This window comes from Canis aureus, chromosome 22 (genome assembly GCF_053574225.1).
Source record: "Canis aureus isolate CA01 chromosome 22, VMU_Caureus_v.1.0, whole genome shotgun sequence".
NCBI lineage: Eukaryota > Metazoa > Chordata > Mammalia > Carnivora > Canidae > Canis > Canis aureus.
Genome location: NC_135632.1, coordinates 46,823,949 through 46,840,984, shown reverse-complemented (window position 1 = coordinate 46,840,984; position 17,036 = coordinate 46,823,949). Strand labels below are relative to the sequence as shown.

Sequence of the window (17,036 nt, the reverse complement as noted above, 5' to 3'; positions counted from 1 at the left end):
GTGAAATGGGCCTTCTCTCATCATGGCCTTTAGCTGGTCTTTTTTAGACATTTAAAAATAGAGAAAGAGGAAACTGGGCTTTAATCCGTGTGTGTGTGTGTGTGTGTGTGTGTGTGTGTGTGTGTGTGTGTGAATGTGATTGCCCTAATGAAGGGAATTTAGATGGTTGGTAGCACTTACTTTTACATTTACTTTCAGTTTCTGAAATTTGCATCAAAAGTATTTTTAAATTTCTGGCAGGACATAATGGCATGTTTGGTGACTGCTGTGAAAATTAATGTATTAATTTGAAAATTAATGTATTAATTAACTCATGACGTACTTATTAAGGATACTTCTAAATAAGCTCCCATAAGCCCAAAATGACTTTCTTCCTCCTATTGAAAACAGGCAAATATAGGCATGTGAATTTATAGATAGGTATCTATGAAGTCGAATTTCAGAGGTGTCATTTAGCAAGCATGGGGAATAACTCATATGATTCTTAGTCCTGGGCTCTCACTGTGCTCCAGGGTATCAATAAAACCGTACTGGGAGCCAAAGCTCTATATCTTCCCCATCCACTTTATCCATCTTATCTGTATTTTTTCCTCCTCAGAACAATGAAAGAGAATATGAAGACTGTACAGTTGATTTCTGAATTATTCGGCTGCTGAGCTTGTCAGTTATTGAAGGATATTTAGGGTACTGTAGGCTTTTGCTTCCTTTTCTGGGTAATTGAGCCACCTGCTCAGCTAGTTTGCCAGGAGTTTAGTCTCTTATTCAGGAATGAGACTTCAGCTCAAGTAACAAAGTTCAGATAATTAGTATCTGCTTTGTTTGTATATGGGGGGAGGTAGTGGTGTAAACAACTGACATTTTTTTTTTTCCTGACACTTATGAGATCTAGCAGTCGTAGGTCAAGTTGTCAGCTGGTTTGGTTTTCTTGCCTTGCCTTGTGTAAGTCTACCTTTTCTTTTCAAACTGAAGAGGGGAGGAAAGATATTAAGGTGGAAAACTGATGTGCTTTGCCAAAGCGTTCTTATAATGTTGTCAACAAACACTAGCACGTTGGATTGTTTTACCACCAGCTAGAATTAACCAGAACAGAAACAGCATTTCTGTGTTCCTTCTCATTTTGAGCCACTCTATTGTTGTAGGAATTACATTATACCTTCAGGAACTAGATGGCATATATTAAACATCCCATTGTATCTGTGTGTGTTTATAATTGGAGATTAAAAACCTAAAAAGGACATGCCAGGGTTTATTCAAGAGGCTGTGAAAAAACAGAGTAAAAAGACACCGAAAGCTTTCTTTCTTTTTCTTTTTTTCTCCCTTTGTTGTTGTTGTCTTTGTTGTTGGTTTGTGGTGACAGTAACTGACTATAAATTATGTGAATCAGTAATGCCAGCTCTCAGCACCCTGGGAGCTCTCTTCCTTCTCCAGCTCACACTGGTGGCCCTCTGGGTCTGCAGTTTTGTTGCGAAGACTGGCTATGCAATTCTGTACATTTGCCTGGTGGTGACAGCCAGCACTTATAGGACAACTGCCATCTGGCTCTTTCTGCTAGATTTGTAGCAGAAGTCTCTCTTGGGTTTGGGGAATGTGAGAGTCTCCAGGGAAGCCAGAACCTCTGTGAAATCACCACAGATGGCTTAATTTGGGGAGCTAACAGGCATGGAAGTAGAAGTAGAAAGTGGAAAAATAAATCAACTGGGAGTTTAATGTCTGCTGTCCTTCAAGGGATTTGAGATGAATTTCATCGATTTATTAGAACTTTATTATGTACCTGGAAGAATTTGGAGGCATAGTGAAAACGAATTGAAACATTGAAGACTTCAGTTAAAGACCCCATCATGTAACAGTAGATGCTAGACTTTTTCTTTAGGAGCGTGATGATGTGATAGAAATCAGCCATGGGAAGAATGCACTTGCATAGTTCCTAAGTCATTGTTTTCCAAGAGATGTTCCACCCACATTAGGACGAGGAAGGGAACTTATTAAAAAGACAGATAACTGGATTTTCCTGAGTTTCTGAGGGTTGGGTACCACCTCCCTCCAGGGATTACTCATTTTTTATGGGGAGGCTGTGTTTCTCCAGTCTCTGTAAAAGCTTTTTTTTTTTCTTTTTAAACTAGGTGTAACTGATTCTAATGCTCAGAGAGATCAGCTTTTCTCAAGGAATTAACATGCATTAATATTCAGGTGGTCAAAGATGATTTCATTTCTCAGTCCAAACAAATCTACTTTGAGAGTTCTGATTTTTATTTCCTTCCCTATGTTCTAAAATATCCATGGGAAGGATAGTGTCAGGGTCAAACTGGATGCACATTTCCTTCCACATTTTTCAAGGTGTGTATGTTGCCAGGAATACCATCTGATAAGCAAATGTTTGTTTTCTCTAGATTTGGGGATGTGTTCAGAGATGATTCTGACTAGAAGGTGGCCGAGTGTTTTGATGGAGGCAAGGTACACGAAAAAAGTGGCATCTGGCCAGCAAGTTTGATGACTTATAAGGCAAAGCGACTTCTAAACTGCTCATATGACCTCATTGCCTTCATAAGAATTTCTTCTTTATGCAATAACATGATGAATTTATAGAGTAACTGCTCACATGAAGACAGGAACTTTGTGTTGGAGAATAGCCTTCCTGCATTACCTTCTCCTCTGTGCTTTGAAGCGGATGGAGGTGTCCCATTGAAACAGTCAGCAAAGTTGGTGTTCTACTCTGTTATTTTCTCTTTCATTTGTTTTTATTGGAGTTTGATTTGCCAACATATAATACAACACCCCGTGCTCATCCCATCAAGTGCCCTCCTCAGTGCCCGTCACTCTGTTTTTAAAAGGAATATTCTAATCTTCTCTGAAGGAAAAATAATCTGAGTGGAACCAATGTGATTCTATATTATTAAATGGTGGAAAGTGGGAGCTAAGATATGGATTCCCAGAAGGTAGAGACTGGAAAGATTAGCCGTTATAGCCACCAGTGATTTTAATGCCTTGTGAGCAAGGAGATTTCTCCAGGGTATATCATGAGTTCTGTTTCTACAGGTTGAATTTCCAAGTGAAAGCCAGACATCAATTTTGTAACCAGGTATTTATTCCACAAGTGTTTATTGAGTCCCTCATAGAAGGACCGGGCAGAAATCCAATGATATCTGGAGATACAGACCTGGTGTCTCCCATGTTGAAGCCATTTGCACTATTCATCACAAACCCACTCCAATCTGTTGTGATTTTATAACATGTTTAAGTAACAAAGAGCTTTTTCCAAATACAGAGCCCTCAAGACCAAAGTCAAAAACTTTGTAATAACCACACACACATAGACACACACATGCACACTCACATACACATATGGAATGTGTATCATTATTCTTACACATAAAAAATGATTCCCCAAAAGTTAGTTGATATTTCTTCATATATATTTTAAACCAAAATGGCAGAGATCTTCTGTCATGGAAAATATTCTTATTTGTGTTTGTAAACAAGATAGACTATACTTTACTTTGACAACTGTAAAAATGATATTTGTGATGCGATTAGGGAAATGCTAATATAATTTCTCAGTTTCAATGTATTTGCTTTTCAATGTACAGTCAACAATATTGGCAACAGGTGTGATACTATTCAAGTCATTAGCATATTGGACCCTCAGCCTAAGACTTGCAGGTCCTCATGTATTTCCTCTCATTATAATGTCTCCTAATTTCTGATGAATATTGGATTCATGGGGGCTAAAAGGTGGGCAAAGGAAAGTATCCTTGACTACTTACGACCAGTTGATACCAACTGTGTTAATATAAACCTCATGTAGCAGGCCCACAGGCAGGATTTCTTAAATGAACAAATGGCAGATGCCACAATTCCCTAAAATAATAAGACCAAATGCTGGAAAAGATGCTTGTAAGTGTATGATTGAATCCTGATTCAAAGACTTGCCTATGTTGGGGTTTTGTTAAGGCTTCATTTAGCATCGTATTGACGGCCATAAGTTTAAAACCAGATGGGGCCTTTGGAGCCAAGTAAACTATAAAGCACCATCATTCACAAGATTACCCAGTCCTTCTGGGAAGGGGTCATCTCTCCACTGTCCCTCAGTGATTCTTTTTACTGAATGTTTCTGATTCTGATGCTCAGGCAGTCTAGGTTCTCTGAAATACTTCAGACTTGAAATAACCACAGGAGAACTGAATCAGGGGGCCTTAGTAAGGGATACAAACATAGGACCAAACAATTAGACAGAATAAAGGAAAGCCCCTTGGACATAGGTCTAAGATTAGTGATTCCATGTGTCTTTTTAAGATTATGATTGATTACACAACTGGGGTTGAGGAAACTATCCAAAGTTCTCTAATAAAATTAAATGGCATACTTTGGGTTCATTGAGCTCCCAATGCTTCTGATGAAGAGTTCCCCCACTTATCTCATTTCTGCTCCTCTTGGAAATCTCCCTTCCAAACTGGGTCTTGGTAGAAGAAGGTGGGATTCTCATGCAGCCTTAGGACAACTCGTAAGAGAGTCAACACAACCTTGTGTGTGGGTTGACATCTGTGGAGGACTGCCTAGAATTTTGTGCATCTGATAATGTTATTTAAGTCTTGATGTGTGTGTAACATCCACTTGTCATTGACATGCCTCATGGAGGGCATGGAAACAGGCAGTGGCTGCCTGCCTCACCTTACTTTTTACCATGCAGTTATACTCAGTAAGGAAAAGAACTATTTATTACCTAATGCCATGGATCCATATGGGTCTTGGACAGTCACCAAATGGTAACCTGGTGGTTTTCTTTTGGACAGTCAAAAGTCTTTTAGAGATCACTGTAAAATCTTATAGATTCTACATAAGTGAATATAGTATATTGATTTTGAGTTTGAAGTCATAACTGACTTTAATGACAAATTAGAGGCCTAGAGAGGGGCATTCCACAGTTCCAGTATAGGAATCTAGTGTTAAGTGATGTTATTTCCAAATTTTTCATTGCCTTTTGATACTTGCAGAAATATTCAGAAATTGTTCATAAACAGTAAAATTTTGCAAATGACAATTTTATATTCCAAATATGATTTTCAGATGGGGTAGAATTACTGAGGCTGACAAGAATTTGAAAGTGCATTGAAAAGATTTTTACTTGTTTTAGGCAATTGTTAGCATCTCTTCTTGTCCCATTGAAGAGTATGGCAAAAGTTTTAACTTTTGTTGGTAAGTTTTAAAAAATGTAAGAGTGATAGAAATAATAGTTTAGTTCTTGTGAAGTCTCTTAGTCAAGAAAAATTATAGCTGTATTGTCTCCATACTTTTGAATGATAAATAATAGCATTTTTAGAAATGTTTGCTTTTAATACTGTGCCTTTGATTTTCAAACCTGAGAGCTTGCACTAGACGTATAACACTTAACTAACATAAAGTTGTGTGGCAACAGATTTCAGTATTTTTTTTCCTCTGTGTGTTCTTTTTTTATTTTTTCTCTCCAATGGCTGATGTATGCCCCTGGTCTTCAAGACTAAATTTGGATTGTTATGTGCTTTCCTGCATTAGCCCTGTGGGGATAGCAGCTTAGGACATAATGGGTGGAAGTCAGGAATTGACCTCACTGTCACACCTACATCCCTAATTCCAGGTGACCCACTCAAGTACAGTTTTCTTTGGTCACAAAAGAGGTCAGTAAGAACACAGAATTAGGCAGCAAAAGAGGGAAATCTGGATAGTGTTTTGTGGGAGTTTTAGTTTTCTGTTTGCATATATATTCAGTTTGTTTTTCTAGTTGTTTTATAGAGGGGTACATGTAAGTCTGCCACTTTTACTAAAAAATTATAGTTCTGTTGCTTCTATGTGAAAAATAGAAATATTCATTATATACACACACATATAGATATACAGAGTCTATAGAGGATATTTAACTACTTATTGAGTTATGGAAAGGAGTTTAATACTGAATATTTTCAAAACCTCTTCACTACTCAGGATCTGAAGTAGTTCTCTTATGTTCTATTGATTAAATACAAAGTCACCACATCAGAATTAAATTATGAGAAATACATTGTTCTCTCATGTAGGTGCTATTGCTGAAAGAGAAAATTCTGCTTAGGTGAATTTTTTTTAAATTATTTTTTAAGTAATTGGACTTAAATCCAGAAGTGTACTTTCCCACCTTACTAAACAAAGTATACACTGAACATAAGATTGTTTGTTCTTACCCTAAATATCCCAAGCCTATACTTGTTTTTCCTGGTTTACATATGTCAAAATGCCAAATTCTAAGCAGAATTGCCTTGACTTCCTTTTTTTTTTTTTTTTTTTTTTTTTTTTTTTTTTTTTTACCTCTTCTCTGGTTAGGATTGAGAGTATGATAACAAAGTTTGTTAGAAACATGTCGGAGATTGATTCTGAAGATAAGCTTCTTTTTTTTTTTTAAATTTTTATTTATTTATGATAGTCACACACAGAGAGAGAGAGGCAGAGACACAGGCAGAGGGAGAAGCAGGCTCCACGCACCGGGAGCCCGACGTGGGATTCGATCCCGGGTCTCCAGGATCACGCCCTGGGCCAAAGGCAGGCGCCAAACCGCTGTGCCACCCAGGGATCCCTGAAGATAAGCTTCTTAAGTAAGAATGAAAAGCATGGGGTTTAGTACAGAGACACTGACATGTAGTTTACAGGGTCATCTCTTTGCCCTGAGTCCTTTAGCTTATTATGTAAGTGAAGCATCAGTGTACAGAAAGTCAGTCAGCAATCCTTCTTATCAACCAGGCATAGCCAGAATACAATTTTCCATGCTTTCTCTCCAAGGAACAAAGCTCAGCCATCCCAATAAACAAAGAGGTGACATAAAAGTGTAATGAGAGGAGAATGCTGAATGCTTAGTAAATTAATTGAATGTAAGTAATTTCTTCTTACTGAGATCAAAACTGAGTAAGATGAAAAAGATAAAAATCAGTCCTTTTAAATATATTGGCTTCAATAATTATTGCACATAAACAATTTATTGTATATAATGGAATGGTTCGTAATAAGAACTAAGAAGTTAGATTAACTGGCTTCAGATATCTGCCTCGTATGGCTGACTTTGGGCACATTAACCACTGCCTCAGTGTTCTGATCTGTAAAACGAAGATACTCCTAGACCTAACTCATCAGTCACCAATGCAGTAATGAGACTAGACTGTTTCCATTGTTGGCGCTTAGTAAGTGCCTGATGCATAGACAGCCAGGTCTGGTGAGTAATGTAGCTTTGGGAACCTCATAGAGCCTGCAGAGGACATGAGCAGCAATACTGGAGATTTACTCTTCCAAGGCACCTCTTTTCTACTTAGGCAGGCTAAGAGCCAATGCAGTAAAATGCTCCATTCGGTGGTCTTCTGCTAGAAATTAAACTTTCTGAATTTTCAATGCTTGTCCCATGTTAGAGTCATGTTTTTATTCTTTCAAGAAGAAACTGGGCATTTTGGATTCTTTGGTAAAATCCAAAGAATTGTCTTTGGACAAAATGTGTCTTTGCCCAGTTTTGTTCTGGAACCAATTTGTAAATCTCCACCAATTATAGTTTTAATGGTACACATGCTTAAGGTAATGTTGAATGCAGTATGGAGGTGCCAGTCTCTTTATTGATGAAAACAAGAGAAGCTTTATTATTAAACAAATAATAAAAACACTATCGCAAAATAAAACCATCAGGTGCTAATTTGTTTCTTTGCCTACCCTAGATGCCACTGCATATGAGGAATTATCATGGAAAACACATTCTTGCTGTAATTTGGAGCCTTTAGGTATTTGATGAGCCAATTGCCTCCACTTGAATCTGGTCTGTAATTTATCATTGGTGTGTCCTACCCTGCACAAACGCGCCCTTTGTGGGTAGAGGCAAAGCTAATATACTTTCCAAGTGTATTTGAATTGCTTCAATAAATCACAGCTGCCACTGTAAGCAGTTTTATCATTTGCCAGAACAATAAGTTATCTCCATGCTTTATAGATGCAATGCTATCCAAGACTTTTATTTGTGTAAATTGTAATGTATCATAACCCATTTCCTAAAATGAAATTAGGAAGCTCATAATATATTTTTTAAGATGCAAGGAAACATTCCAAGAAAGTCCTGTAAGCTCACTGAGAAATGCAGCAGTTTTTATCCTGCTCATTATTTAGTAGCACTTTATTCCTTTATGATTACTGTAATAATGCGGGCATTAAATGCTTGCAATTGGGGTTAAACTTCATTTAGCTCTTTACTGCTCCAGTGTCTCAGTGAAACCAGTCCACAAAGAAATAAGACTCCGTACAAATCGTTCCTGTTGGGTCTGCTATGCAAGAGGTGAAGAAACCAGATGTTTAGCAAGTATGTGTCTCTACTGACAGCTCTAAAGACAGTCATTCCAATTAATCAGGCTGCAGGATTACATTTTTGCCCATACTGATCTCTGGGATTGACTTCCAATTTTCCTTTTATTTCGCAATGACCAAACGTGAATTCAAACCTGATTTGAACCCTTTAGACTCCTGAGAGGGAAAATGTATTATATAATGATATTGTGTCTGCAGTTCCCAATGAGGACAACATAATCTAATTTTAATAGTATTTCAGGACTCTGTTCAGCATGATGGACAATAAAGTGTGGTGTTCTTTTATTGGCTTAACTGAAAAACTGCTAAATATTTATAAACTAATTTGCCATCACTTCTTACATGGTAGGAAAATACTTTTGTCTGTAATCGCCTCAATAGTTCATTCCAAGCAGAGAAAACAGTGTCTATAAAGGAGCCAGGTTTTATAATTAGAAACTAATTTATTTGTTTCATAGCCAAGGGTTCTCCCATGTGCACTGCAATATTTGAATAAGCGTTCATTCTTTCTGTCTTTATTATCAAGAGGGGACTTACATGTCCTATCATGGAATTTCAGATTCTTCTACCCTTCTCTTGCGAGTTGCCATGTTCTTCATCTTGATATCCAACTACCCGCTAGCTGCTATTGAGAACTTCATAAACCCTTCCTTCATGCCTGATAACTTCAAACCAGTGTTTTACAGCTTCTGGGGGGTGGGCCCATCCTGCCCATGAAACAGTACTTGCACATCAACGTCTAAATCAAGCATCACAACAGGTGAATCAGGACGCGCCCCAGGATTTTCATCCCCTCATTACCCCTAGTTTCCTGGTTTCTGGCCTCCACCTCCATGCCTCTCTGATGGCAAACCCAGGAAAACCCACCCCAGCTCCAGGCTTACACCCTGCTCCTTACCTATGTGTTCCTCTGAATGTGTGCATGTGTATATTGTGTGTGGGTGTGGGTGTGTGTATGGGTGTGGGATGAAAAAAGGATGGAGGAAAGGCTAGGGTTGGAGATGGACACTCAGATTCTCAACTCTTTTAAGTAGGTAGAGTTCTGCCTCTTCCCATTTCTTTTTCCTAGGCATTCCATTCCCTTCTCTCCTTGACACCATGGAAGGGAGCTGGTTTCTTGCCCTCCTGTGCCCCAGATGGATTCAGTTGACAAATTCCACTCCAAACAGTTTAAGTAAAAGATTATCATCATTTTTTGGAAGATTTACTCATTTTCCCAAAATATGAGACATTGCCTAACATGTATTTAGCGATTCCTTTTCTAGAAGAGCAATAATTTATGGGACTACTGCTATTGTGTAAATATCCATTCAAAAAAAGAAAAAACAACTGATAGTTTATGGTAATATCATTGATTTTAATAGCAGTATATTTTTTAAAGAAAAGAGCTATATAATAATAAAACAGCAATCCTTCATGGATGGTCATTTGCACACTTAATTGGCAACTCATCCACGCAGAATCCCATTCACAGATTTGCTTTTTATACTAAAAGTTCCATTGTAGCATGTTGAGTTTTACATTTTTTTAAGTGCTTAACTGAGCATGACTCACTCTCATTTATTTGTCTTTTCACTGAAAGGCCATCTGCATTCTTTTCCAAATTATTACAGTATGATGATATTATTACTATAATTGTTTTATCATTAAATGCTTGCAATTTATTGTCATATTGTCCCTTAAACACGGGCAGGATATTTTTCAGTATCCTAAGTTTGCTTCAAAGGCATAGTTTACTATAGAATTAAAATGTTATGGAAATGAAAAAGAGTTAGAATTGAAGGAATTTTGCTTGCGGGGTGCTCCATCTGTGGGAAACCTGGGAAGAAGGTAAAGGGAAATGAAGATTGATAATCCTTGAAGACACTATGCTTTCTCTCTCTCTCTCTCCCTCCTCTCTATCTCTCCATCTCTTTCTCTGTATGTATCTGTATCTTGTGAAAGTGAAAACTAGCTCAGTCTGAGAAAGTAAAAATCTGTGCAGCCATTCATCAGGCTGGAATATCAGAAACAGACAGCAGCAGGTGCAATGTTAATGGGAAATGTGTCTCCCCAGGACCTGTTGTATGAGCTGTAGTCATAATAACCCCCTTATCTGAATAATGACTACTGTCCTCTTATTCACTGGGAAATCTTGTCCCCTAAAATTATAGACTATCAAACTTTGTTCTTTGAAGTTATATCCATTGAGAATAGTAATTCCCACTCTCGCTTGGAAGACCTCAGTCATTGTAACATAAAGAACAGCCTCAATTCAGAGCCCACATGCAGGGTTTCAGATAGGAGCTTCTGGATATGACACTCCAGAATCTACCACTACTTTGTGGTTCCCAAGGAGATAGGACCCTGGATCTACTATGCAACCCAGACAGGATATTGACTCCTTGACACAGCCTTGCTTTGCTTCTGATAAACTCCCTCTGATAACTCTATTTTCCTCTATCCTTTGTTGGTGAGACACCCCATTGTTCCTCTGCTGTAGGGCCTTCCTCACTGTAATGAGTAATAATTTGTCAGATTACAGCTTTATTCTTGGTAGTCAGGCAGACTGTCCTAGAACAATCTTTATCTATCTATCCAGCCCCTTTGATAGTAATTTAGGGCAAACTTTCTTTGCTACCTGCCTAGAAAAGTATGCATTCCTGTAGCCAAATAAGTACATCCTAATTAAGAAACAGAAAAGGCAGTTGGACATGGAAACATAGTGTGTGAGTAAAGGCCTTGCTTAGAAGGGCATGGAGTGGTTTGGGTTAAAAATTCACAAAAGCTCACCCCTAACTACAAAAATAAAAAGTATACAAGTCTGTGGGAGTGTGGGGTATGTATCCTACTGAAGAGAGGTTTCACAATTCCAGGGACTCACTGTAATTTGCTGTGTTGTCACAGTTAAACCATTGCATCAGTGAAAGTCTAAAGGTGGCTAGAAAGTTTCTCAACTGCCCCATTTATGAGCAAAATACTCATCTAAAATATGCTGATTTTTCATTGTCTCTGCGATTAAAACCAAACCTGTTTTGTATGATGCCCTTCTTCCCAGCAGAGCCCTGGCTGGGCTCCTAAATTCTCTTGAAGAAGGCACTTCGATGTTTTAGATGTCTGAAATTATTCTTTTTATGATGTCTGAAATTATTCTTTTTATTCATTTCTTTTCTTTTCACTAGCTTGGCCGAGGAAAGAATAGCTTGGATTTTGTAATGACAGTTTCTTTAAGGGTATGTGTTAGTAGGGTTAGAAAAATGACTTATCATCCTTGGTCTTGAGAGCCATTTGAAGTTTGGACAGCTCAGGCTACCTCTTAGAATTGCAGCTTTTTATCTTGGTGATTTGGAGACGGAACATTCTGAATGACATTCATGTCGTTCTTGTTATCCCAAGCAGCCTTTACTGTTTGTGGTGAAACAGTCACTGCCACATTTTTGAAGACTCTTAAAGGATGGCCTGGACTCCCCCCCCCCCCCCCAGCCTTCTGAAGTGAGAACATATTTGATTATGAGTCTTCACTGGTGGTCAGTGACTTTGCCAACTTGTATTGATGCCACACTTGCTGAGCATCATTTTTGAGCCTGGTAGATACCCTGCAGAAGAATTAAATATGAATTGTTAAAATCAGGACCAGTAGTTTGCTGATTGTATTCCCACACCAGGATTCTATATGCCCTAATAGACATTTTGTATCACTTAGGTGATTTATGTAACAATAAGGAGGATATGTGGGAGATCACTGCTGCGATATATTATTTTGGTCAGTGGATGGTTATTTGGTGTGACAAATAGAATGAATTAATTGTCAATAAGGAACCCAGTGTTTTCAAAGTAGAGAAAAGAATGCCTGTCAATATGGGTGAAACATTAAGGGCATGAATTCTCGGAGCTGGAGGAATCATCCAGTTTTCTCATTTTTCACTTGAGAAACAGGGATAGTTACATGCTTTGCCCAAATCACAGCATTCCTCTGTGTGTGACCTGTGGTTCCACTGGGAGAGAATTCCCTTTCTCTTTATTTTGTTGGAAATGTCTCTCCATGGGGCACCTGGGTGGCTCAATGTTTGAGCATTGCCTTTGGCTCAGGTTGTGATCTGGGGTCCTGGGATTGAGTCCTGCATCAGGCTCCCCACAGGGAGCTTACTTCTCCCCCTGGCTGTGTCTCTGCTTCTCTCTGTGTGTCTCTCATGAATAAATAAATAAAATCTTTTAAAAAAATGAAATGTCTTTCCTTGGTAGTTAAAGTCACACTTGGCAGGATGGGAAGTCAGTAGAGTAGACAGACTATCAGAGTTCCTCCCAGCTTGGTTCCCGGGGCCCAGGGGCACATTCCTGTCCTTTGTCTATTCTGCTTGTTGACCTCTGAGTTCTACTCTTTAGAAACAAGATGTTTAGGTGAAATGTTATGTAATATCAGGTGACAATGCCTTTTTGTTTAAATCTATGGACATTTATTCAACAGTAACAATGAATTTATTGAGCATCTGCTATGTATGCAGGCTTTGCAACCACATGGAGGGTGTGGGGAAAGCAAAGTGGGAAAAATGAGACAGAGATAAATAACACAAAGCTATTACCCTCAAGAAGGAAAAGAAAAGTGACTTAAAATCATTGCATAGTCATATACATGAACAAACTATTTTTAAAGGCCTTTTGAACTATCCTTTCTTCAGATCAAGAGGATTTTGTTGTTGTTGTTGTTGTTGTTTTGTTTGTTTTCTGCCAAAGAAATAGATTAGATTGACCTTAACAGGCTCCATAAAGATCCACTTCACATCAGGCAAGATCCATTTTTTTTTTCTTTAAACAAACTTACTATCAGATTTGGTGCAGGCTCAATATTATCTTTTTAAGTAACAAATGTAGCTGTTCTTTGAAGCCATTTTAGTTCTAATTTTGGTTGCAGCTGGTTACTGTGCCCAGTCAGAAATGTACCCTTTGATGAATTGGACAGGTTTAAGATCTGAAGCATTTGGGGACATCTGTTAAAGTAGTATTAGTATCAGCTATTCTTGGAAGTGGGATCAAAAGAAAGGATATTTAAATGAGAAACCTCTTCCAGAGCTTAAAAAGTTTGCATCAGAAAATCATTTACTTAATTGTTCTCCATAGAGCAATCCTGTTTAATTTTTAGAAATGTCAGGCTCTGGAGAGATCTTAGAAGAGCCAGTTTAGCTCAGTACCCCAACTTTAGGGTCCTACTGCCGGCAGGAAAACAAAGACCAAAGGTGAGAAAGGCACTTGCTCAGAGCCACACGAGGGAGTCCAGCTGTGAGCTGACTTTCAGACTGCCAAGCAGTCAGGCAGTGATCAATCAGTAAGGCCATCCTTATTGCAGAGATGGGGCATGTTTTTTGCATTCAGAGGTGAGGTCCCGTCCTCCTAGGTGGTCCCCACGATCTCAGATTCTCCATCACATCTCCTTTATGCCTTTTCAAAGCCAACCTGCTTTCTTTGTGGCCCAGTGAATCTACTTCTACTAGACGTAATCCTCCTTTTTATTCCACTTTATTTTCGGCAATCATCTGGGTGGTGATCACAGATTTCTTAGCTGCAGAGAAATTAAAGGGCTTAGGATGCCTGAGAACAGCTGCCCGGCTCTGCCCGGGTTGATGTATTGATGTCAGCTTCCCAGCGTAGGGTGTGAGCCGGAACCTGGATCAGCTGTTCTTCCAGAATTGCACTTCTGTAACAGAGCCTGGCATTATTAGATTGCAATTATTTTTGCCTTCAGCAGGCTGTTCCTCATAGATATTTTTCTTTTTATTGAAGCGAGATCAAAAGGATTTTGTACTTTAAGAAATGGGTTTTTAGCCATATCTCCTGCCTCAGCATTGAGTTCCTTACTATTCATAAGACTCAAAACTGTGTCTTGAAAAATGAATAAAAGTATGTCATCTTGAGGATAAAGCATATTATTAGAGTGTGATGCCTTTTGGGCAACCCTGGGGGTGGCGTGCTCTTAGCAGCAAGTGAATTTTTAACTTCAAATAATTTTTTAAAGTTCTAAATAAAAGCAACTTTCCATATGCCAGACAGCAGGCTTAGAGGTGTTATGCTACTTAATCCTCACCCCAGTCCTCTGAGACAGATATCATCATTGTATCTCCTTCCTCATTTACAGATGATGGAAATCAAGGTTTGGCAATGGGAGGGAACTGCTCTTGGGGACACACGAGGCCTGTCTCCCAAAGCTGGATCTTTACCATAATACACTGCCTCTCATGACTTGACAATTTGTGCCTACAAAATAAAACAGTAACCATCCTTGCTTCCTCCCAGAGAAATGATTTACGATCTTAGGATGAGAGGTGTGCATCCACTGAGACGTCATTAGATGTGTGGTTATGGGTATTAGATATCAAATAACAGCACTTTCACACCTAGGTAAAAGAGTTGTAATCATCTATTTTTAAACTGCTCAACTATGTCCTTCATCATGATCTTGTTAATAATGCCAGGCCGCTTAGGACCTAAGGGTCCTGAGATTTCATCATATAAGCTTTCCAAGGGCCCTCACCTGCTGAAATACAGCTTTCCTTAATTAAAATTGTATTCTCAAAAGAAACAGCTCTATGTGTTTTTCGGCAAGTTAATAATGGAGCTAATTATTGTGCTGCACTGCATCTTCAGCTACATCTACTTAAATACGGGCATTTGTAGCTTTGTGTTCCCCAGCAGCACTGTGGAGGCACAGGGTCAGCTAGGCTGACGTTTTTTGTTGGGAGGTTGTGCCGACTCCATTTTACTCACTTTGGTAAGACAGTGTCTGTGTCCTGTCTTTGCAGCCATCCTATCGATGGCCAGGTACAAAAGCCTAGTAGTTAAATGTTCTTTGTCTATGGAGTGGAGGTACAATGGAGAACGTCCCTCTAAAATGTGCTTACCGATTAATAATAGCTTAGAAAGGATTTCCCATGTGACATACAATTTAAAAAATCATGGCCATAAATAAGACTGAATGAGAGGCATTTAACTGATAGGCTTTATACTTAGGGAGGTGCACAACAGGACAAATTCCCTCCCATAGTCAATTCACAAAGGTCTCTCAAAGGAGCATGTTACTTTCGTCGGCAGTCTCCCTTGGATCAGTCATAGACACTTGAACTTGTCTAAGTGACATTAAATTACTCTTCATCAATGCGATGTATTCCACTATGTTCCTCAAGCCCTGCCTCCCTCTCTTCCACTGCTTTTAACACTTAGGATCTTGCAGGGAGGACTGAGAAGGGGACTCCATTCGAATTGTGTTATATTTGAATGGTGAAGAATGAGAATTGCTCATCTCTCTGGCTAGATCAAGAGTTTTAAATTCTGGGTTCTGTGATTGGATTTCTGGAGTTCCTAAAACCAGAGAAGCTTTAGGCAAACTTTTTTTGTATGTGCCTGAGTACAGCAGACTAGAAAAAGAGTTCAAGACTTTATCACATTCCCAGTATGATCCATCCTCCCCTGTGATTGTTAAATGTCAGTGTCCTTGTCCAATGAAGAGTCAGTGGTGTCTACTGTTGTAGTGCTCATTCTTTCAAAGATTTGCAAAGCATTTAAACAGCAATTCTCAAACTGGGCTTTCAGGGCTTCTGGGAGTCCTTGCTGTCGAAACCAGTAAATGTGCCAAATTTAAGGAAGAATAATACATCATGTTAATATAACCACCTCCTGCCCCTCCCTGCCCCTGAGAAAAATAACTCTGAAGATGTGCTCTGGGTGGGAGGCCATTAGTAGATTAGATGAGCAGGCCTTCTTCACTCAGTCACGCATGCCTTTGGCACTATTCTGAACCCAATTATCTGCCAAACTGTTTCAAATAGCTTTGATTCTAAGCTATACATTGTTTAACTTGTATGCATTATGGCCCATTGGTTAAGGACAGGAAGAAAAAGGACAACAAATGTTGTAATGGAATTTGTGAGCAGCACACAAAGTAGTATTCCTCGAACTTCATTGCAATAAAATCATCACTATCTTCATCAAAGTTTATTTACATGTACATATGCATATACATGCAAAAGCACACATGCATCTTTATGTAAAAGTACATATGTGTGTATTTATCGATGTGCATGTGTACATGTACCTACTTATATATTGCACAGTTACTATGCACACACACATATATAGTAACAGTACCGTTTATCATCTAAACCCTTACATGTTTGAGAATGAAAAGGAAGGCTATTAATAATCGCACTAGAGCAACAGGCATTAATAGATGCATATGGGCCACCTACATATAACTGCAAAATTTGCCTCTAGGATTTAAAGAAAAAAAGTTATAGATTTTAATCTTCATTTTGTGCTCCTTTAAGACAATATATAGTAAATAAAAACTAGTGATGAAAAGTAAAAAATAAATACATTCCAAAGTTTAAAAGAGGAAAATGATGACATTTATATCCAATTTGGCCTCTTGTTTAGAAGGAATAAAGGCTACCTATGATCTACCATGTGTCTTTTTGCAGCTAAGTGCTTTCAGTGACCAGCGTGAATCCTTGTGTCTTATCAATTAGAAACAAAACACAAAAATCCTCAAAACCAGCCTGTTGATTTTTAATGCGTAAAGTTTAACATTTCCAAACATCAAGTTAAAGTTCATGTTTCAAATCTTTCTTGGTACTTTAATATGTCTTTAACCAAAGTGCTCATTTTATTTTTTATCCAGTTGGTTTCCAGGCCCAAAATTTCAAAAGGTATATGTTCACAAATCATGACTTTTTTTCCCTTAC

The 17,036-nt window shown here is 38.5% G+C and overlaps 1 protein-coding gene across 26 annotated transcripts in view; it reads left to right on the top strand.

Annotated features, from left to right (window-relative positions):
* ARPP21 (cAMP regulated phosphoprotein 21) overlaps positions 1-17,036 on the top strand; it is a 155,144-nt gene that overhangs the window by 117,681 nt on the left and 20,427 nt on the right. The gene's annotated exons all lie outside the window — the stretch shown is intronic.